Genomic DNA, 23,453 nt, shown 5'->3' with positions numbered 1-23,453 from the left:
CCAAGGGCGACACAGACGGGAAGCTCAAAACCATGGCAACCATCATCATCAGCCTTGCTGTCGAGAGGTTTGGTACAGTGGAGAAGTTGGGTACCAAGACCCCCTACATGAACAACCGTAGGGCAGAGAAGATCAGCCAGTTAAGGCAGGAGCTGCGGGTCCTGAAGCGGCAGTACAAGGTAGCGCGAGAAGAGGAAAGGGATGCACTATCAGAACTTCGCGGCATCCTCAGGAAGAAGCTCACCACTCTTCGAAGGGCAGAATGGCACAGACGGCGGGGGAAAGAGAGGGCCAAGAGGCGGTCTGCCTTCATCGCAAACCCCTTTGGAGTCACCAAGCAGTTGCTTGGGCAAAAACGAAGTGGAAAACTTGTTTGTCCCAAAGAGGAGATTGACAACCATCTCTGCAACACATACAGTGATGCTGCTTGGGAGGAAGACCTAGGTCCCTACGGATCTTTGATAGAGCCCCCAGGACCCACCACAGACTTCAACAGCAAGGAGCCCAGTTGGAAGGAGATTCAGGAAGTTGTCAAGGCAGCCAGAGCCAGTTCAGCCCCTGGACCAAGCGGAGTGCCCTACAAACTATACAAGAGGTGTCCCAGACTCCTTCACCGGCTGTGGAAGATCCTGAGGGTTATCTGGAGGAGGGGAAAGGTAGCCCAACAATGGAGATTTGCAGAAGGTGTCTGGATTCCCAAGGAGGAGAATGCTAAGAACATCAAGCAGTTCAGAACGATCTCGCTGCTCAGCGTTGAGGGGAAGATATTCTTCGCCATCCTATCCCGTCGGTTGACGGAGTTCCTCCTGAAGAACGAGTACATCGACACCTCTGTACAGAAGGGCGGAATCCCAAAGGTGCCAGGATGCCTCGAACATACAGGTGTGGTCACACAGTTGATCAGAGAGGCAAGAGAAGGGAAAGGAGACCTAGCAGTGCTGTGGCTCGATCTCACCAACGCTTATGGATCCATTCCTCATAAGCTAGTGGAAACAGCACTGGACCGGCACCATGTCCCAGGTAAAATTAGGGACCTTATCTTGGACTATTACAAGAGTTTCAAGCTGAGAGTCACCTCTGGGACGGTCACATCTGAGTGGCATCGGCTGGAGAAAGGGATCATCACTGGATGCACTATTTCAGTGATTCTCTTTGCCTTGGCCATGAACATGCTGGTCAAGTCAGCAGAAGTCGAGTGCAGAGGTCCGATCACCAAGTCTGGAGTCCGCCAGCCCCCCATCAGAGCCTTTATGGACGACCTGACAGTAACGACGACGTCAGTGCCGGGGTGCCGATGGATCCTTCAGGGCTTGGAGAAGATCATCACCTGGGCTCGGATGTGTTTCAAGCCTGCAAAATCTAGGTCCCTGGTGCTCAAGAGAGGGAAAGTGACTGATAAGTTCCGCTTCTCTCTGGACGGCACCCAGATTCCATCAGTCACCGAGAAACCCATCAAGAGCCTCGGAAAGACCTTTGATTGCACCCTGAAGGACGCTGCATCCATCAAGGCCACAAATCGGGAGCTGGAGGCGTGGCTGACAGCAGTGGACAAGTCGGGTCTGCCTGGTAAATTCAAGGCCTGGATTTACCAGCATGGTGTTCTCCCCAGGATTCTGTGGCCCCTGCTTGTGTACGAGTTCCCAATAACAACAGTACAGGGCTTCGAGAGGAGGATCAGCCGTTACCTCCGTAGATGGCTGGGCCTGCCACGAAGCCTGAGTAGCATCGCTCTATACGGGCACAACAACAAACTGAAGCTCCCCATTAGCAGCCTGAATGAGGAGTTCATGGTAACCCGTGCAAGGGAGGTGCTGCAGTACAGGGAATCCAGTGATCCAAAGGTCTCCCAGGCTGGCATCGAAGTCAGGACTGGAAGGAAGTGGAGGGCGCAGGAAGCAGTCGAGCAGGCGGAGTCACGCTTGCGTCACAGCGTGCTGGTCGGCCCAGTGTCATCTGGACGAGCAGGGCTTGGTAGCGTTGCAACCACACGCTACGACAAAGCCCTGGGCAAAGACAGACGCCGATTGGTCCAAGAGGAAGTAAGAACTGGCGTGGAGGAACTGCGTGCTAGCCAGATGGTGGGGATGCGACAGCAAGGCGCATGGACGAGATGGGAACAGGCAGTGGACCGCAAGATCTCCTGGTCTGAGCTTTGGCAAGCTGAGCCTTACCGGATCAAGTTCCTGATTGCGTCCGTCTATGACGTCTTGCCCAGCCCATCCAACCTCTTCTGCTGGGGCAAGGTTGACGCACCATCATGTCCTTTGTGCCTCAGAAAGGGAACGCTAGAGCACATCCTCAGCTGTTGCTCCAAAGCCCTGGGAGAAGGACGCTACACTTGGCGCCACGACCAGGTGCTGAAGGCGATAGCAGAAACCATCTTCACTAGCATCACCCAGAACAAGCCTCTCCGACCAGCAAGGCAGGCGATTGCTTTCATTCGAGCAGGGGAGAAGCCTAAGCCCAAGCCAAGGGGGGCAGCGGGACTTCTTGGAACCGCACCGGACTGGCAGATGAAGGCCGACCTGGGGAAGCAGCTCAAATTCCCAGAGCAAATCGTGGAAACCACCCTGAGACCAGACATAGTTCTGTTCTCAGATTCAACCAAACAGGTGGTCCTACTGGAGCTGACAGTTCCCTGGGAGGAGCGCATGGAAGAGGCCAATGAGAGGAAGCGTGCCAAGTATGCCAACTTAGTGGAGGAGTGCCGCAGACGGGGGTGGCGTGCCCGGTGTGTGCCAATAGAGGTGGGTTGTAGAGGCTTTGCAGCGCGATCTCTCTGCAAAGCATACAGCATGCTTGGAGTCACAGGTGCACGTCAGAGAAAGGCCATCAAGACCACCACAGAGGCAGCTGAGAAGGCCTCTAGATGGCTGTGGATCAAGAGGGGCGATCCGTGGGTACATGCTACTTAGACACAAGTTGGGACTTGATCAATCCCGGCTGGGTCGCCTGGTTGAGGGTGTATGATGTTGCGAGACCCGAAACACCCAATGACCCCAGGTTCCATCACTGATGATGTGTCTAAGTGCATCAATAGATGTATATTAAACTTCCACAGAGTTATAGGGCCATTACTCCACCATTTGGAAGTAGCTTTGAGCAAAATCAACAATGTAAGGTCAAAAACACATTGTTGGCCAAAAAGTGATTCTAGCGCTCTGAAAAGCATTTTGCGCTCATAAAAATAAGACATGTTGATATCTCTGTCAATTTCAATGCAAACGTGTTACTAAGCTTACCAAAGGGTTGAAGGGCCAAACTCCACCATTTGGAAGTGATCAAAAAGTGATTCTAACGCTCTGAAAAGCATTTTGCGCTCGTAAACAAGAAATGTTGATATCTCTGTCAATTTCAATGCAAACGTGTTACTAAGCTCACCACAGGGTTATAGGGCCATTACTCCACCATTTGGAAGTAGTTTTGAGCAAAATCAACAATGTAAGGTCAAAAACACATTGTTGGCCAAAAAGTGATTCTAGCACTCTGAAAAGCATTTTGCGCTCATAAAAATAAGACATGTTGATATCTCTGTCAATTTCAATGCAAACGTGTTACTAAGCTCACCACAGGGTTATAGGGCCATTACTCCACCATTTGGAAGTAGTTTTGAGCAAAATCAACAATGTAAAAAAACACATTGTTGGCCAAAAAGTGATTCTAGCGCTCTGAAAAGCATTTTGCGCTCATAAAAATAAGACATGTTGATATCTCTGTCAATTTCAATGCAAACGTGTTACTAAGCTTACCAAAGGGTTGAAGGGCCAAACTCCACCATTTGGAAGTGATCAAAAAGTGATTCTAACGCTCTGAAAAGCATTTTGCGCTCGTAAACAAGAAATGTTGATATCTCTGTCAATTTCAATGCAAACGTGTTACTAAGCTCACCGTAGCGTTATAGGGCCAACTCCACCATTTGGAAGTGATCAAAAAGTGATTCTAACGCTCTGAAAAGCATTTTGCGCTCATAAACAAGAAATGTAGATATCTCTGTCAATTTCAATGCAAACGTGTCACTAAGCTGACCAAAGGGTTGAAGGGCCAAACTCCACGATTTGGAAGTGATCAAAAAGTGATTCTAACGCTCTGAAAAGCATTTTGCGCTCATAAACAAGAAATGTTGATATCTCTGTCAATTTCAATGCAAACGTGTCACTAAGCTCACCGTAGCGTTATAGGGCCAACTCCACCATTTGGAAGTGATCAAAAAGTGATTCTAACGCTCTGAAAAGCATTTTGCGCTCATAAACAAGAAATGTTGATATCTCTGTCAATTTCAATGCAAACGTGTTACTAAGCTCACCACAGGGTTATAGGGCCATTACTCCACCATTTGGAAGTGATCAAAAAGTGATTCTAGCGCTCTGAAAAGCATTTTGCGCTCATAAAAATAAGACATGTTGATATCTCTGTCAATTTTAATGCAAACGTGTTACTAAGCTCACCACAGGGTTATAGGGCCATTACTCCACCATTTGGAAGTAGTTTTGAGCAAAATCAACAATGTAAGGTCAAAAACACATTGTTGGCCAAAAAGTGATTCTAGCGCTCTGAAAAGCATTTTGCGCTCATAAAAATAAGGCATGTTGATATCTCTGTCAATTTCAATGCAAACGTGTTACTAAGCTTACCAAAAGGTTGAAGGGCCAAACTCCACCATTTGGAGGAGATCAAAAAGTGATTCTAACGCTCTGAAAAGCATTTTGCGCTCGTAAACAAGAAATGTTGATATCTCTGTCAATTTCAATGCAAACGTGTTACTAAGCTCACCGTAGCGTTATAGGGCCAACTCCACCATTTGGAAGTGATCAAAAAGTGATTCTAACGCTCTGAAAAGCATTTTGCGCTCATAAACAAGAAATGTAGATATCTCTGTCAATTTCAATGCAAACGTGTTACTAAGCTCACCACAGGGTTATAGGGACATTACTCCACCATTTGGAAGTAGTTTTGAGCAAAATCAACAATGTAAGGTCAAAAACACATTGTTGGCCAAAAAGTGATTCTAGCGCTCTGAAAAGCATTTTGCGCTCATAAAAATAAGACATGTTGATATCTCTGTCAATTTCAATGCAAACGTGTTACTAAGCTTACCAAAGGGTTGAAGGGCCAAACTCCACCATTTGGAAGTGATCAAAAAGTGATTCTAACGCTCTGAAAAGCATTTTGCGCTCGTAAACAAGAAATGTTGATATCTCTGTCAATTTCAATGCAAACGTGTTACTAAGCTCACCGTAGCGTTATAGGGCCAACTCCACCATTTGGAAGTGATCAAAAAGTGATTCTAACGCTCTGAAAAGCATTTTGCGCTCATAAACAAGAAATGTAGATATCTCTGTCAATTTCAATGCAAACGCGTTACTAAGCTCACCACTGGGTTATAGGGACATTACTCCACCATTTGGAAGTAGTTTTGAGCAAAATCAACAATGTAAAAAAACACATTGTTGGCCAAAAAGTGATTCTAGCGCTCTGAAAAGCATTTTGCGCTCATAAAAATAAGACATGTTGATATCTCTGTCAATTTCAATGCAAACGTGTTACTAAGCTTACCAAAGGGTTGAAGGGCCAAACTCCACCATTTGGAAGTGATCAAAAAGTGATTCTAACGCTCTGAAAAGCATTTTGCGCTCGTAAACAAGAAATGTTGATATCTCTGTCAATTTCAATGCAAACGTGTTACTAAGCTCACCGTAGCGTTATAGGGCCAACTCCACCATTTGGAAGTGATCAAAAAGTTATTCTAACGCTCTGAAAAGCATTTTGCGCTCATAAACAAGAAATGTAGATATCTCTGTCAATTTCAATGCAAACGTGTTACTAAGCTCACCACAGGGTTATAGGGCCATTACTCCACCATTTGGAAGTAGTTTTGAGCAAAATCAACAATGTAAGGTCAAAAACACATTGTTGGCCAAAAAGTGATTCTAGCGCTCTGAAAAGCATTTTGCGCTCATAAAAATAAGACATGTTGATATCTCTGTCAATTTCAATGCAAACGTGTTACTAAGCTCACCACAGGGTTATAGGGCCATTACTCCACCATTTGGAAGTAGTTTTGAGCAAAATCAACAATGTAAAAAAACACATTGTTGGCCAAAAAGTGATTCTAGCGCTCTGAAAAGCATTTTGCGCTCATAAAAATAAGACATGTTGATATCTCTGTCAATTTCAATGCAAACGTGTTACTAAGCTTACCAAAGGGTTGAAGGGCCAAACTCCACCATTTGGAAGTGATCAAAAAGTGATTCTAACGCTCTGAAAATTATTTTGCGCTCGTAAACAAGAAATGTTGATATCTCTGTCAATTTCAATGCAAACGTGTTACTAAGCTCACCGTAGCGTTATAGGGCCAACTCCACCATTTGGAAGTGATCAAAAAGTGATTCTAACGCTCTGAAAAGCATTTTGCGCTCATAAACAAGAAATGTAGATATCTCTGTCAATTTCAATGCAAACGTGTCACTAAGCTGACCAAAGGGTTGAAGGGCCAAACTCCACGATTTGGAAGTGATCAAAAAGTGATTCTAACGCTCTGAAAAGCATTTTGCGCTCATAAAAACAAGAAATGTTGATATCTCTGTCAATTTCAATGCAAACGTGTTACTAAGCTCACCGTAGCGTTATAGGGCCAACTCCACCATTTGGAAGTGATCAAAAAGTGATTCTAACGCTCTGAAAAGCATTTTGCGCTCATAAACAAGAAATGTTGATATCTCTGTCAATTTCAATGCAAACGTGTTACTAAGCTCACCACAGGGTAATAGGGCCATTGCTCCACCATTTGGAAGCAGTTTTGAGCAAAATCAACAATGTAAGGCCAAAAACACATTGTTGGCCAAAAAGTGATTCTAGCCCTCTGAAAAGCATTTTGCGCTCATAAAAACAAGAAATGTTGATATCTCTGTCAATTTCAATGCAAACGTGTTACTAAGCTCACCGTAGCGTTATAGGGCCAACTCCACCATTTGGAAGTGATCAAAAAGTGATTCTAACGCTCTGAAAAGCATTTTGCGCTCATAAACAAGAAATGTTGATATCTCTGTCAATTTCAATGCAAACGTGTTACTAAGCTCACCACAGGGTTATAGGGCCATTACTCCACCATTTGGAAGTAGTTTTGAGCAAAATCAACAATGTAAGGTCAAAAACACCTTGTTGGCCAAAAAGTGATTCTAGCGCTCTGAAAAGCATATTGCGCTCATAAAAACAAGAAATGTTGATATCTCTGTCAATTTCAATGCAAACGTGTTACTAAGCTCACCACAGGGCGCAGGAAGCAGTCGAGCAGGCGGAGTCACGCTTGCGTCACAGCGTGCTGGTCGGCCCAGTGTCATCTGGACGAGCAGGGCTTGGTAGCGTTGCAACCACACGCTATCATCATCAGCCTTGCTGTCGAGAGGTTTGGTACAGTGGAGAAGTTGGGTACCAAGACCCCCTACATGAACAACCGTAGGGCAGAGAAGATCAGCCAGTTAAGGCAGGAGCTGCGGGTCCTGAAGCGGCAGTACAAGGTAGCGCGAGAAGAGGAAAGGGATGCACTATCAGAACTTCGCGGCATCCTCAGGAAGAAGCTCACCACTCTTCGAAGGGCAGAATGGCACAGACGGCGGGGGAAAGAGAGGGCCAAGAGGCGGTCTGCCTTCATCGCAAACCCCTTTGGAGTCACCAAGCAGTTGCTTGGGCAAAAACGAAGTGGAAAACTTGTTTGTCCCAAAGAGGAGATTGACAACCATCTCTGCAACACATACAGTGATGCTGCTTGGGAGGAAGACCTAGGTCCCTACGGATCTTTGATAGAGCCCCCAGGACCCACCACAGACTTCAACAGCAAGGAGCCCAGTTGGAAGGAGATTCAGGAAGTTGTCAAGGCAGCCAGAGCCAGTTCAGCCCCTGGACCAAGCGGAGTGCCCTACAAACTATACAAGAGGTGTCCCAGACTCCTTCACCGGCTGTGGAAGATCCTGAGGGTTATCTGGAGGAGGGGAAAGGTAGCCCAACAATGGAGATTTGCAGAAGGTGTCTGGATTCCCAAGGAGGAGAATGCTAAGAACATCGAGCAGTTCAGAACGATCTCGCTGCTCAGCGTTGAGGGGAAGATATTCTTCGCCATCCTATCCCGTCGGTTGACGGAGTTCCTCCTGAAGAACGAGTACATCGACACCTCTGTACAGAAGGGCGGAATCCCAAAGGTGCCAGGATGCCTCGAACATACAGGTGTGGTCACACAGTTGATCAGAGAGGCAAGAGAAGGGAAAGGAGACCTAGCAGTGCTGTGGCTCGATCTCACCAACGCTTATGGATCCATTCCTCATAAGCTAGTGGAAACAGCACTGGACCGGCACCATGTCCCAGGTAAAATTAGGGACCTTATCTTGGACTATTACAAGAGTTTCAAGCTGAGAGTCACCTCTGGGACGGTCACATCTGAGTGGCATCGGCTGGAGAAAGGGATCATCACTGGATGCACTATTTCAGTGATTCTCTTTGCCTTGGCCATGAACATGCTGGTCAAGTCAGCAGAAGTCGAGTGCAGAGGTCCGATCACCAAGTCTGGAGTCCGCCAGCCCCCCATCAGAGCCTTTATGGACGACCTGACAGTAACGACGACGTCAGTGCCGGGGTGCCGATGGATCCTTCAGGGCTTGGAGAAGATCATCACCTGGGCTCGGATGTGTTTCAAGCCTGCAAAATCTAGGTCCCTGGTGCTCAAGAGAGGGAAAGTGACTGATAAGTTCCGCTTCTCTCTGGACGGCACCCAGATTCCATCAGTCACCGAGAAACCCATCAAGAGCCTCGGAAAGACCTTTGATTGCACCCTGAAGGACGCTGCATCCATCAAGGCCACAAATCGGGAGCTGGAGGCGTGGCTGACAGCAGTGGACAAGTCGGGTCTGCCTGGTAAATTCAAGGCCTGGATTTACCAGCATGGTGTTCTCCCCAGGATTCTGTGGCCCCTGCTTGTGTACGAGTTCCCAATAACAACAGTACAGGGCTTCGAGAGGAGGATCAGCCGTTACCTCCGTAGATGGCTGGGCCTGCCACGAAGCCTGAGTAGCATCGCTCTATACGGGCACAACAACAAACTGAAGCTCCCCATTAGCAGCCTGAATGAGGAGTTCATGGTAACCCGTGCAAGGGAGGTGCTGCAGTACAGGGAATCCAGTGATCCAAAGGTCTCCCAGGCTGGCATCGAAGTCAGGACTGGAAGGAAGTGGAGGGCGCAGGAAGCAGTCGAGCAGGCGGAGTCACGCTTGCGTCACAGCGTGCTGGTCGGCCCAGTGTCATCTGGACGAGCAGGGCTTGGTAGCGTTGCAACCACACGCTACGACAAAGCCCTGGGCAAAGACAGACGCCGATTGGTCCAAGAGGAAGTAAGAACTGGCGTGGAGGAACTGCGTGCTAGCCAGATGGTGGGGATGCGACAGCAAGGCGCATGGACGAGATGGGAACAGGCAGTGGACCGCAAGATCTCCTGGTCTGAGCTTTGGCAAGCTGAGCCTTACCGGATCAAGTTCCTGATTGCGTCCGTCTATGACGTCTTGCCCAGCCCATCCAACCTCTTCTGCTGGGGCAAGGTTGACGCACCATCATGTCCTTTGTGCCTCAGAAGGGGAACGCTAGAGCACATCCTCAGCTGTTGCTCCAAAGCCCTGGGAGAAGGACGCTACACTTGGCGCCACGACCAGGTGCTGAAGGCGATAGCAGAAACCATCTTCACTAGCATCACCCAGAACAAGCCTCTCCGACCAGCAAGGCAGGCGATTGCTTTCATTCGAGCAGGGGAGAAGCCTAAGCCCAAGCCAAGGGGGGCAGCGGGACTTCTTGGAACCGCACCGGACTGGCAGATGAAGGCCGACCTGGGGAAGCAGCTCAAATTCCCAGAGCAAATCGTGGAAACCACCCTGAGACCAGACATAGTTCTGTTCTCAGATTCAACCAAACAGGTGGTCCTACTGGAGCTGACAGTTCCCTGGGAGGAGCGCATGGAAGAGGCCAATGAGAGGAAGCGTGCCAAGTATGCCAACTTAGTGGAGGAGTGCCGCAGACGGGGGTGGCGTGCCCGGTGTGTGCCAATAGAGGTGGGTTGTAGAGGCTTTGCAGCGCGATCTCTCTGCAAAGCATACAGCATGCTTGGAGTCACAGGTGCACGTCAGAGAAAGGCCATCAAGACCACCACAGAGGCAGCTGAGAAGGCCTCTAGATGGCTGTGGATCAAGAGGGGCGATCCGTGGGTACATGCTACTTAGACACAAGTTGGGACTTGATCAATCCCGGCTGGGTCGCCTGGTTGAGGGTGTATGATGTTGCGAGACCCGAAACACCCAATGACCCCAGGTTCCATCACTGATGATGTGTCTAAGTGCATCAATAGATGTATATTAAACTATTTGACCCTGGCCTGGCCAGTGACGTTCAGGAACAGACTGGATGACAACCATGAATAGTGTGGCGACAACTGGAGAGACAGTGGACAGCTCGGAGAGACGGCAACCGGGGTAGGAAGGGCCAGCAACCCAACCTGCAACTTCCGTGAGGAAGTACCCAAATCAGCTACGGAAAGCCTTAATGTAATATACCCCCAGGGATGCCCGAGAGGGGGGGAGAATGAGCACCCCAATAGGACGGACCTACAGTTAACGACAAACGCAGACGGATTATCGACAACGACTGCAGAATGTGTCTGCGGCAAAGTATGCAAAAACCCGCGTGGCCTGAAGATCCACCAGGGCAAGATGAAATGCTTGTTGAAGGAGCAACTGATACAGCGCACAGGGATCACCCCTGATGAGACGCAGGAGGAGACAGGCCCGGAATCACCCCACAGTGCTCGGAACCTCCACGTACCAGTAGCCCCAGACCCAGGCAGAGTAACCGAACATCGTCGGGTCAAGTGGCCTCCGGCCAGTAAGGAGAGACAGTGGCTCCAGTTCGATGATGATGTGGATACGATCTTAGAATCAGCAGCCAAGGGCGACACAGACGGGAAGCTCAAAACCATGGCAACCATCATCATCAGCCTTGCTGTCGAGAGGTTTGGTACAGTGGAGAAGTTGGGTACCAAGACCCCCTACATGAACAACCGTAGGGCAGAGAAGATCAGCCAGTTAAGGCAGGAGCTGCGGGTCCTGAAGCGGCAGTACACATCACATTGGGTCACATTGGCACCTTGTTCTGTCACCTTGTTTCCTCTTCTCGCTGGGGCCAGCGAGAAGAGGAAAGGGATGCACTATCAGAACTTCGCGGCATCCTCAGGAAGAAGCTCACCACTCTTCGAAGGGCAGAATGGCACAGACGGCGGGGGAAAGAGAGGGCCAAGAGGCGGTCTGCCTTCATCGCAAACCCCTTTGGAGTCACCAAGCAGTTGCTTGGGCAAAAACGAAGTGGAAAACTTGTTTGTCCCAAAGAGGAGATTGACAACCATCTCTGCAACACATACAGTGATGCTGCTTGGGAGGAAGACCTAGGTCCCTACGGATCTTTGATAGAGCCCCCAGGACCCACCACAGACTTCAACAGCAAGGAGCCCAGTTGGAAGGAGATTCAGGAAGTTGTCAAGGCAGCCAGAGCCAGTTCAGCCCCTGGACCAAGCGGAGTGCCCTACAAACTATACAAGAGGTGTCCCAGACTCCTTCACCGGCTGTGGAAGATCCTGAGGGTTATCTGGAGGAGGGGAAAGGTAGCCCAACAATGGAGATTTGCAGAAGGTGTCTGGATTCCCAAGGAGGAGAATGCTAAGAACATCGAGCAGTTCAGAACGATCTCGCTGCTCAGCGTTGAGGGGAAGATATTCTTCGCCATCCTATCCCGTCGGTTGACGGAGTTCCTCCTGAAGAACGAGTACATCGACACCTCTGTACAGAAGGGCGGAATCCCAAAGGTGCCAGGATGCCTCGAACATACAGGTGTGGTCACACAGTTGATCAGAGAGGCAAGAGAAGGGAAAGGAGACCTAGCAGTGCTGTGGCTCGATCTCACCAACGCTTATGGATCCATTCCTCATAAGCTAGTGGAAACAGCACTGGACCGGCACCATGTCCCAGGTAAAATTAGGGACCTTATCTTGGACTATTACAAGAGTTTCAAGCTGAGAGTCACCTCTGGGACGGTCACATCTGAGTGGCATCGGCTGGAGAAAGGGATCATCACTGGATGCACTATTTCAGTGATTCTCTTTGCCTTGGCCATGAACATGCTGGTCAAGTCAGCAGAAGTCGAGTGCAGAGGTCCGATCACCAAGTCTGGAGTCCGCCAGCCCCCCATCAGAGCCTTTATGGACGACCTGACAGTAACGACGACGTCAGTGCCGGGGTGCCGATGGATCCTTCAGGGCTTGGAGAAGATCATCACCTGGGCTCGGATGTGTTTCAAGCCTGCAAAATCTAGGTCCCTGGTGCTCAAGAGAGGGAAAGTGACTGATAAGTTCCGCTTCTCTCTGGACGGCACCCAGATTCCATCAGTCACCGAGAAACCCATCAAGAGCCTCGGAAAGACCTTTGATTGCACCCTGAAGGACGCTGCATCCATCAAGGCCACAAATCGGGAGCTGGAGGCGTGGCTGACAGCAGTGGACAAGTCGGGTCTGCCTGGTAAATTCAAGGCCTGGATTTACCAGCATGGTGTTCTCCCCAGGATTCTGTGGCCCCTGCTTGTGTACGAGTTCCCAATAACAACAGTACAGGGCTTCGAGAGGAGGATCAGCCGTTACCTCCGTAGATGGCTGGGCCTGCCACGAAGCCTGAGTAGCATCGCTCTATACGGGCACAACAACAAACTGAAGCTCCCCATTAGCAGCCTGAATGAGGAGTTCATGGTAACCCGTGCAAGGGAGGTGCTGCAGTACAGGGAATCCAGTGATCCAAAGGTCTCCCAGGCTGGCATCGAAGTCAGGACTGGAAGGAAGTGGAGGGCGCAGGAAGCAGTCGAGCAGGCGGAGTCACGCTTGCGTCACAGCGTGCTGGTCGGCCCAGTGTCATCTGGACGAGCAGGGCTTGGTAGCGTTGCAACCACACGCTACGACAAAGCCCTGGGCAAAGACAGACGCCGATTGGTCCAAGAGGAAGTAAGAACTGGCGTGGAGGAACTGCGTGCTAGCCAGATGGTGGGGATGCGACAGCAAGGCGCATGGACGAGATGGGAACAGGCAGTGGACCGCAAGATCTCCTGGTCTGAGCTTTGGCAAGCTGAGCCTTACCGGATCAAGTTCCTGATTGCGTCCGTCTATGACGTCTTGCCCAGCCCATCCAACCTCTTCTGCTGGGGCAAGGTTGACGCACCATCATGTCCTTTGTGCCTCAGAAGGGGAACGCTAGAGCACATCCTCAGCTGTTGCTCCAAAGCCCTGGGAGAAGGACGCTACACTTGGCGCCACGACCAGGTGCTGAAGGCGATAGCAGAAACCATCTTCACTAGCATCACCCAGAACAAGCCTCTCCGACCAGCAAGGCAGGCGATTGCTTTCATTCGAGCAGGGGAGAAGCCTAAGCCCAAGCCAAGGGGGGCAGCGGGACTTCTTGGAACCGCACCGGACTGGCAGATGAAGGCCGACCTGGGGAAGCAGCTCAAATTCCCAGAGCAAATCGTGGAAACCACCCTGAGACCAGACATAGTTCTGTTCTCAGATTCAACCAAACAGGTGGTCCTACTGGAGCTGACAGTTCCCTGGGAGGAGCGCATGGAAGAGGCCAATGAGAGGAAGCGTGCCAAGTATGCCAACTTAGTGGAGGAGTGCCGCAGACGGGGGTGGCGTGCCCGGTGTGTGCCAATAGAGGTGGGTTGTAGAGGCTTTGCAGCGCGATCTCTCTGCAAAGCATACAGCATGCTTGGAGTCACAGGTGCACGTCAGAGAAAGGCCATCAAGACCACCACAGAGGCAGCTGAGAAGGCCTCTAGATGGCTGTGGATCAAGAGGGGCGATCCGTGGGTACATGCTACTTAGACACAAGTTGGGACTTGATCAATCCCGGCTGGGTCGCCTGGTTGAGGGTGTATGATGTTGCGAGACCCGAAACACCCAATGACCCCAGGTTCCATCACTGATGATGTGTCTAAGTGCATCAATAGATGTATATTAAACTATTTTACCCTGGCCTGGCCAGTGACGTTCAGGAACAGACTGGATGACAACCATGAATAGTGTGGCGACAACTGGAGAGACAGTGGACAGCTCGGAGAGACGGCAACCGGGGTAGGAAGGGCCAGCAACCCAACCTGCAACTTCCGTGAGGAAGTACCCAAATCAGCTACGGAAAGCCTTAATGTAATATACCCCCAGGGATGCCCGAGAGGGGGGGAGAATGAGCACCCCAATAGGACGGACCTACAGTTAACGACAAACGCAGACGGATTATCGACAACGACTGCAGAATGTGTCTGCGGCAAAGTATGCAAAAACCCGCGTGGCCTGAAGATCCACCAGGGCAAGATGAAATGCTTGTTGAAGGAGCAACTGATACAGCGCACAGGGATCACCCCTGATGAGACGCAGGAGGAGCCAGGCCCGGAATCACCCCACAGTGCTCGGAACCTCCACGTACCAGTAGCCCCAGACCCAGGCAGAGTAACCGAACATCGTCGGGTCAAGTGGCCTCCGGCCAGTAAGGAGAGACAGTGGCTCCAGTTCGATGATGATGTGGATACGATCTTAGAATCAGCAGCCAAGGGCGACACAGACGGGAAGCTCAAAACCATGGCAACCATCATCATCAGCCTTGCTGTCGAGAGGTTTGGTACAGTGGAGAAGTTGGGTACCAAGACCCCCTACATGAACAACCGTAGGGCAGAGAAGATCAGCCAGTTACGGCAGGAGCTGCGGGTCCTGAAGCGGCAGTACAAGGTAGCGCGAGAAGAGGAAAGGGATGCACTATCAGAACTTCGCGGCATCCTCAGGAAGAAGCTCACCACTCTTCGAAGGGCAGAATGGCACAGACGGCGGGGGAAAGAGAGGGCCAAGAGGCGGTCTGCCTTCATCGCAAACCCCTTTGGAGTCACCAAGCAGTTGCTTGGGCAAAAACGAAGTGGAAAACTTGTTTGTCCCAAAGAGGAGATTGACAACCATCTCTGCAACACATACAGTGATGCTGCTTGGGAGGAAGACCTAGGTCCCTACGGATCTTTGATAGAGCCCCCAGGACCCACCACAGACTTCAACAGCAAGGAGCCCAGTTGGAAGGAGATTCAGGAAGTTGTCAAGGCAGCCAGAGCCAGTTCAGCCCCTGGACCAAGCGGAGTGCCCTACAAACTATACAAGAGGTGTCCCAGACTCCTTCACCGGCTGTGGAAGATCCTGAGGGTTATCTGGAGGAGGGGAAAGGTAGCCCAACAATGGAGATTTGCAGAAGGTGTCTGGATTCCCAAGGAGGAGAATGCTAAGAACATCGAGCAGTTCAGAACGATCTCGCTGCTCAGCGTTGAGGGGAAGATATTCTTCGCCATCCTATCCCGTCGGTTGACGGAGTTCCTCCTGAAGAACGAGTACATCGACACCTCTGTACAGAAGGGCGGAATCCCAAAGGTGCCAGGATGCCTCGAACATACAGGTGTGGTCACACAGTTGATCAGAGAGGCAAGAGAAGGGAAAGGAGACCTAGCAGTGCTGTGGCTCGATCTCACCAACGCTTATGGATCCATTCCTCATAAGCTAGTGGAAACAGCACTGGACCGGCACCATGTCCCAGGTAAAATTAGGGACCTTATCTTGGACTATTACAAGAGTTTCAAGCTGAGAGTCACCTCTGGGACGGTCACATCTGAGTGGCATCGGCTGGAGAAAGGGATCATCACTGGATGCACTATTTCAGTGATTCTCTTTGCCTTGGCCATGAACATGCTGGTCAAGTCAGCAGAAGTCGAGTGCAGAGGTCCGATCACCAAGTCTGGAGTCCGCCAGCCCCCCATCAGAGCCTTTATGGACGACCTGACAGTAACGACGACGTCAGTGCCGGGGTGCCGATGGATCCTTCAGGGCTTGGAGAAGATCATCACCTGGGCTCGGATGTGTTTCAAGCCTGCAAAATCTAGGTCCCTGGTGCTCAAGAGAGGGAAAGTGACTGATAAGTTCCGCTTCTCTCTGGACGGCACCCAGATTCCATCAGTCACCGAGAAACCCATCAAGAGCCTCGGAAAGACCTTTGATTGCACCCTGAAGGACGCTGCATCCATCAAGGCCACAAATCGGGAGCTGGAGGCGTGGCTGACAGCAGTGGACAAGTCGGGTCTGCCTGGTAAATTCAAGGCCTGGATTTACCAGCATGGTGTTCTCCCCAGGATTCTGTGGCCCCTGCTTGTGTACGAGTTCCCAATAACAACAGTACAGGGCTTCGAGAGGAGGATCAGCCGTTACCTCCGTAGATGGCTGGGCCTGCCACGAAGCCTGAGTAGCATCGCTCTATACGGGCACAACAACAAACTGAAGCTCCCCATTAGCAGCCTGAATGAGGAGTTCATGGTAACCCGTGCAAGGGAGGTGCTGCAGTACAGGGAATCCAGTGATCCAAAGGTCTCCCAGGCTGGCATCGAAGTCAGGACTGGAAGGAAGTGGAGGGCGCAGGAAGCAGTCGAGCAGGCGGAGTCACGCTTGCGTCACAGCGTGCTGGTCGGCCCAGTGTCATCTGGACGAGCAGGGCTTGGTAGCGTTGCAACCACACGCTACGACAAAGCCCTGGGCAAAGACAGACGCCGATTGGTCCAAGAGGAAGTAAGAACTGGCGTGGAGGAACTGCGTGCTAGCCAGATGGTGGGGATGCGACAGCAAGGCGCATGGACGAGATGGGAACAGGCAGTGGACCGCAAGATCTCCTGGTCTGAGCTTTGGCAAGCTGAGCCTTACCGGATCAAGTTCCTGATTGCGTCCGTCTATGACGTCTTGCCCAGCCCATCCAACCTCTTCTGCTGGGGCAAGGTTGACGCACCATCATGTCCTTTGTGCCTCAGAAGGGGAACGCTAGAGCACATCCTCAGCTGTTGCTCCAAAGCCCTGGGAGAAGGACGCTACACTTGGCGCCACGACCAGGTGCTGAAGGCGATAGCAGAAACCATCTTCACTAGCATCACCCAGAACAAGCCTCTCCGACCAGCAAGGCAGGCGATTGCTTTCATTCGAGCAGGGGAGAAGCCTAAGCCCAAGCCAAGGGGGGCAGCGGGACTTCTTGGAACCGCACCGGACTGGCAGATGAAGGCCGACCTGGGGAAGCAGCTCAAATTCCCAGAGCAAATCGTGGAAACCACCCTGAGACCAGACATAGTTCTGTTCTCAGATTCAACCAAACAGGTGGTCCTACTGGAGCTGACAGTTCCCTGGGAGGAGCGCATGGAAGAGGCCAATGAGAGGAAGCGTGCCAAGTATGCCAACTTAGTGGAGGAGTGCCGCAGACGGGGGTGGCGTGCCCGGTGTGTGCCAATAGAGGTGGGTTGTAGAGGCTTTGCAGCGCGATCTCTCTGCAAAGCATACAGCATGCTTGGAGTCACAGGTGCACGTCAGAGAAAGGCCATCAAGACCACCACAGAGGCAGCTGAGAAGGCCTCTAGATGGCTGTGGATCAAGAGGGGCGATCCGTGGGTACATGCTACTTAGACACAAGTTGGGACTTGATCAATCCCGGCTGGGTCGCCTGGTTGAGGGTGTATGATGTTGCGAGACCCGAAACACCCAATGACCCCAGGTTCCATCACTGATGATGTGTCTAAGTGCATCAATAGATGTATATTAAACTATTTGACCCTGGCCTGGCCAGTGACGTTCAGGAACAGACTGGATGACAACCATGAATAGTGTGGCGACAACTGGAGAGACAGTGGACAGCTCGGAGAGACGGCAACCGGGGTAGGAAGGGCCAGCAACCCAACCTGCAACTTCCGTGAGGAAGTACCCAAATCAGCTACGGAAAGCCTTAATGTAATATACCCCCAGGGATGCCCGAGAGGGGGGGAGAATGAGCACCCCAATAGGACGGACCTACAGTTAACGACAAACGCAGACGGATTATCGACAACGACTGCAGAATGTGTCTGCGGCAAAGTATGCAAAAACCCGCGTGGCCTGAAGATCCACCAGGGCAAGATGAAATGCTTGTTGAAGGAGCAACTGATACAGCGCACAGGGATCACCCCTGATGAGACGCAGGAGGAGACAGGCCCGGAATCACCCCACAGTGCTCGGAACCTCCACGTACCAGTAGCCCCAGACCCAGGCAGAGTAACCGAACATCGTCGGGTCAAGTGGCCTCCGGCCAGTAAGGAGAGACAGTGGCTCCAGTTCGATGATGATGTGGATACGATCTTAGAATCAGCAGCCAAGGGCGACACAGACGGGAAGCTCAAAACCATGGCAACCATCATCATCAGCCTTGCTGTCGAGAGGTTTGGTACAGTGGAGAAGTTGGGTACCAAGACCCCCTACATGAACAACCGTAGGGCAGAGAAGATCAGCCAGTTAAGGCAGGGAGCTGCGGGTCCTGAAGCGGCAGTACACATCACATTGGGTCACATTGGCACCTTGTTCTGTCACCTTGTTTCCTCTTCTCGCTGGGGCCAGCGAGAAGAGGAAAGGGATGCACTATCAGAACTTCGCGGCATCCTCAGGAAGAAGCTCACCACTCTTCGAAGGGCAGAATGGCACAGACGGCGGGGGAAAGAGAGGGCCAAGAGGCGGTCTGCCTTCATCGCAAACCCCTTGGAGTCACCAAGCAGTTGCTTGGGCAAAAACGAAGTGGAAAACTTGTTTGTCCCAAAGAGGAGATTGACAACCATCTCTGCAACACATACAGTGATGCTGCTTGGGAGGAAGACCTAGGTCCCTACGGATCTTTGATAGAGCCCCCAGGACCCACCACAGACTTCAACAGCAAGGAGCCCAGTTGGAAGGAGATTCAGGAAGTTGTCAAGGCAGCCAGAGCCAGTTCAGCCCCTGGACCAAGCGGAGTGCCCTACAAACTATACAAGAGGTGTCCCAGACTCCTTCACCGGCTGTGGAAGATCCTGAGGGTTATCTGGAGGAGGGGAAAGGTAGCCCAACAATGGAGATTTGCAGAAGGTGTCTGGATTCCCAAGGAGGAGAATGCTAAGAACATCGAGCAGTTCAGAACGATCTCGCTGCTCAGCGTTGAGGGGAAGATATTCTTCGCCATCCTATCCCGTCGGTTGACGGAGTTCCTCCTGAAGAACGAGTACATCGACACCTCTGTACAGAAGGGCGGAATCCCAAAGGTGCCAGGATGCCTCGAACATACAGGTGTGGTCACACAGTTGATCAGAGAGGCAAGAGAAGGGAAAGGAGACCTAGCAGTGCTGTGGCTCGATCTCACCAACGCTTATGGATCCATTCCTCATAAGCTAGTGGAAACAGCACTGGACCGGCACCATGTCCCAGGTAAAATTAGGGACCTTATCTTGGACTATTACAAGAGTTTCAAGCTGAGAGTCACCTCTGGGACGGTCACATCTGAGTGGCATCGGCTGGAGAAAGGGATCATCACTGGATGCACTATTTCAGTGATTCTCTTTGCCTTGGCCATGAACATGCTGGTCAAGTCAGCAGAAGTCGAGTGCAGAGGTCCGATCACCAAGTCTGGAGTCCGCCAGCCCCCCATCAGAGCCTTTATGGACGACCTGACAGTAACGACGACGTCAGTGCCGGGGTGCCGATGGATCCTTCAGGGCTTGGAGAAGATCATCACCTGGGCTCGGATGTGTTTCAAGCCTGCAAAATCTAGGTCCCTGGTGCTCAAGAGAGGGAAAGTGACTGATAAGTTCCGCTTCTCTCTGGACGGCACCCAGATTCCATCAGTCACCGAGAAACCCATCAAGAGCCTCGGAAAGACCTTTGATTGCACCCTGAAGGACGCTGCATCCATCAAGGCCACAAATCGGGAGCTGGAGGCGTGGCTGACAGCAGTGGACAAGTCGGGTCTGCCTGGTAAATTCAAGGCCTGGATTTACCAGCATGGTGTTCTCCCCAGGATTCTGTGGCCCCTGCTTGTGTACGAGTTCCCAATAACAACAGTACAGGGCTTCGAGAGGAGGATCAGCCGTTACCTCCGTAGATGGCTGGGCCTGCCACGAAGCCTGAGTAGCATCGCTCTATACGGGCACAACAACAAACTGAAGCTCCCCATTAGCAGCCTGAATGAGGAGTTCATGGTAACCCGTGCAAGGGAGGTGCTGCAGTACAGGGAATCCAGTGATCCAAAGGTCTCCCAGGCTGGCATCGAAGTCAGGACTGGAAGGAAGTGGAGGGCGCAGGAAGCAGTCGAGCAGGCGGAGTCACGCTTGCGTCACAGCGTGCTGGTCGGCCCAGTGTCATCTGGACGAGCAGGGCTTGGTAGCGTTGCAACCACACGCTACGACAAAGCCCTGGGCAAAGACAGACGCCGATTGGTCCAAGAGGAAGTAAGAACTGGCGTGGAGGAACTGCGTGCTAGCCAGATGGTGGGGATGCGACAGCAAGGCGCATGGACGAGATGGGAACAGGCAGTGGACCGCAAGATCTCCTGGTCTGAGCTTTGGCAAGCTGAGCCTTACCGGATCAAGTTCCTGATTGCGTCCGTCTATGACGTCTTGCCCAGCCCATCCAACCTCTTCTGCTGGGGCAAGGTTGACGCACCATCATGTCCTTTGTGCCTCAGAAGGGGAACGCTAGAGCACATCCTCAGCTGTTGCTCCAAAGCCCTGGGAGAAGGACGCTACACTTGGCGCCACGACCAGGTGCTGAAGGCGATAGCAGAAACCATCTTCACTAGCATCACCCAGAACAAGCCTCTCCGACCAGCAAGGCAGGCGATTGCTTTCATTCGAGCAGGGGAGAAGCCTAAGCCCAAGCCAAGGGGGGCAGCGGGACTTCTTGGAACCGCACCGGACTGGCAGATGAAGGCCGACCTGGGGAAGCAGCTCAAATTCCCAGAGCAAATCGTGGAAACCACCCTGAGACCAGACATAGTTCTGTTCTCAGATTCAACCAAACAGGTGGTCCTACTGGAGCTGACAGTTCCCTGGGAGGAGCGCATGGAAGAGGCCAATGAGAGGAAGCGTGCCAAGTATGCCAACTTAGTGGAGGAGTGCCGCAGACGGGGGTGGCGTGCCCGGTGTGTGCCAATAGAGGTGGGTTGTAGAGGCTTTGCAGCGCGATCTCTCTGCAAAGCATACAGCATGCTTGGAGTCACAGGTGCACGTCAGAGAAAGGCCATCAAGACCACCACAGAGGCAGCTGAGAAGGCCTCTAGATGGCTGTGGATCAAGAGGGGCGATCCGTGGGTACATGCTACTTAGACACAAGTTGGGACTTGATCAATCCCGGCTGGGTCGCCTGGTTGAGGGTGTATGATGTTGCGAGACCCGAAACACCCAATGACCCCAGGTTCCATCACTGATGATGTGTCTAAGTGCATCAATAGATGTATATTAAACTATTTGACCCTGGCCTGGCCAGTGACGTTCAGGAACAGACTGGATGACAACCATGAATAGTGTGGCGACAACTGGAGAGACAGTGGACAGCTCGGAGAGACGGCAACCGGGGTAGGAAGGGCCAGCAACCCAACCTGCAACTTCCGTGAGGAAGTACCCAAATCAGCTACGGAAAGCCTTAATGTAATATACCCCCAGGGATGCCCGAGAGGGGGGGAGAATGAGCACCCCAATAGGACGGACCTACAGTTAACGACAAACGCAGACGGATTATCGACAACGACTGCAGAATGTGTCTGCGGCAAAGTATGCAAAAACCCGCGTGGCCTGAAGATCCACCAGGGCAAGATGAAATGCTTGTTGAAGGAGCAACTGATACAGCGCACAGGGATCACCCCTGATGAGACGCAGGAGGAGCCAGGCCCGGAATCACCCCACAGTGCTCGGAACCTCCACGTACCAGTAGCCCCAGACCCAGGCAGAGTACCGAACATCGTCGGGTCAAGTGGCCTCCGGCCAGTAAGGAGAGACAGTGGCTCCAGTTCGATGATGATGTGGATACGATCTTAGAATCAGCAGCCAAGGGCGACACAGACGGGAAGCTCAAAACCATGGCAACCATCATCATCAGCCTTGCTGTCGAGAGGTTTGGTACAGTGGAGAAGTTGGGTACCAAGACCCCCTACATGAACAACCGTAGGGCAGAGAAGATCAGCCAGTTAAGGCAGGAGCTGCGGGTCCTGAAGCGGCAGTACACATCACATTGGGTCACATTGGCACCTTGTTCTGTCACCTTGTTTCCTCTTCTCGCTGGGGCCAGCGAGAAGAGGAAAGGGATGCACTATCAGAACTTCGCGGCATCCTCAGGAAGAAGCTCACCACTCTTCGAAGGGCAGAATGGCACAGACGGCGGGGGAAAGAGAGGGCCAAGAGGCGGTCTGCCTTCATCGCAAAACCCTTTGGAGTCACCAAGCAGTTGCTTGGGCAAAAACGAAGTGGAAAACTTGTTTGTCCCAAAGAGGAGATTGACAACCATCTCTGCAACACATACAGTGATGCTGCTTGGGAGGAAGACCTAGGTCCCTACAGATCTTTGATAGAGCCCCCAGGACCCACCACAGACTTCAACAGCAAGGAGCCCAGTTGGAAGGAGATTCAGGAAGTTGTCAAGGCAGCCAGAGCCAGTTCAGCCCCTGGACCAAGCGGAGTGCCCTACAAACTATACAAGAGGTGTCCCAGACTCCTTCACCGGCTGTGGAAGATCCTGAGGGTTATCTGGAGGAGGGGAAAGGTAGCCCAACAATGGAGATTTGCAGAAGGTGTCTGGATTCCCAAGGAGGAGAATGCTAAGAACATCGAGCAGTTCAGAACGATCTCGCTGCTCAGCGTTGAGGGGAAGATATTCTTCGCCATCCTATCCCGTCGGTTGACGGAGTTCCTCCTGAAGAACGAGTACATCGACACCTCTGTACAGAAGGGCGGAATCCCAAAGGTGCCAGGATGCCTCGAACATACAGGTGTGGTCACACAGTTGATCAGAGAGGCAAGAGAAGGGAAAGGAGACCTAGCAGTGCTGTGGCTCGATCTCACCAACGCTTATGGATCCATTCCTCATAAGCTAGTGGAAACAGCACTGGACCGGCACCATGTCCCAGGTAAAATTAGGGACCTTATCTTGGACTATTACAAGAGTTTCAAGCTGAGAGTCACCTCTGGGACGGTCACATCTGAGTGGCATCGGCTGGAGAAAGGGATCATCACTGGATGCACTATTTCAGTGATTCTCTTTGCCTTGGCCATGAACATGCTGGTCAAGTCAGCAGAAGTCGAGTGCAGAGGTCCGATCACCAAGTCTGGAGTCCGCCAGCCCCCCATCAGAGCCTTTATGGACGACCTGACAGTAACGACGACGTCAGTGCCGGGGTGCCGATGGATCCTTCAGGGCTTGGAGAAGATCATCACCTGGGCTCGGATGTGTTTCAAGCCTGCAAAATCTAGGTCCCTGGTGCTCAAGAGAGGGAAAGTGACTGATAAGTTCCGCTTCTCTCTGGACG

This window comes from Gadus chalcogrammus, unplaced genomic scaffold (genome assembly GCF_026213295.1).
Source record: "Gadus chalcogrammus isolate NIFS_2021 unplaced genomic scaffold, NIFS_Gcha_1.0 GACHA026, whole genome shotgun sequence".
NCBI lineage: Eukaryota > Metazoa > Chordata > Actinopteri > Gadiformes > Gadidae > Gadus > Gadus chalcogrammus.
Note: the sequence above shows the minus strand (reverse complement) of the source record.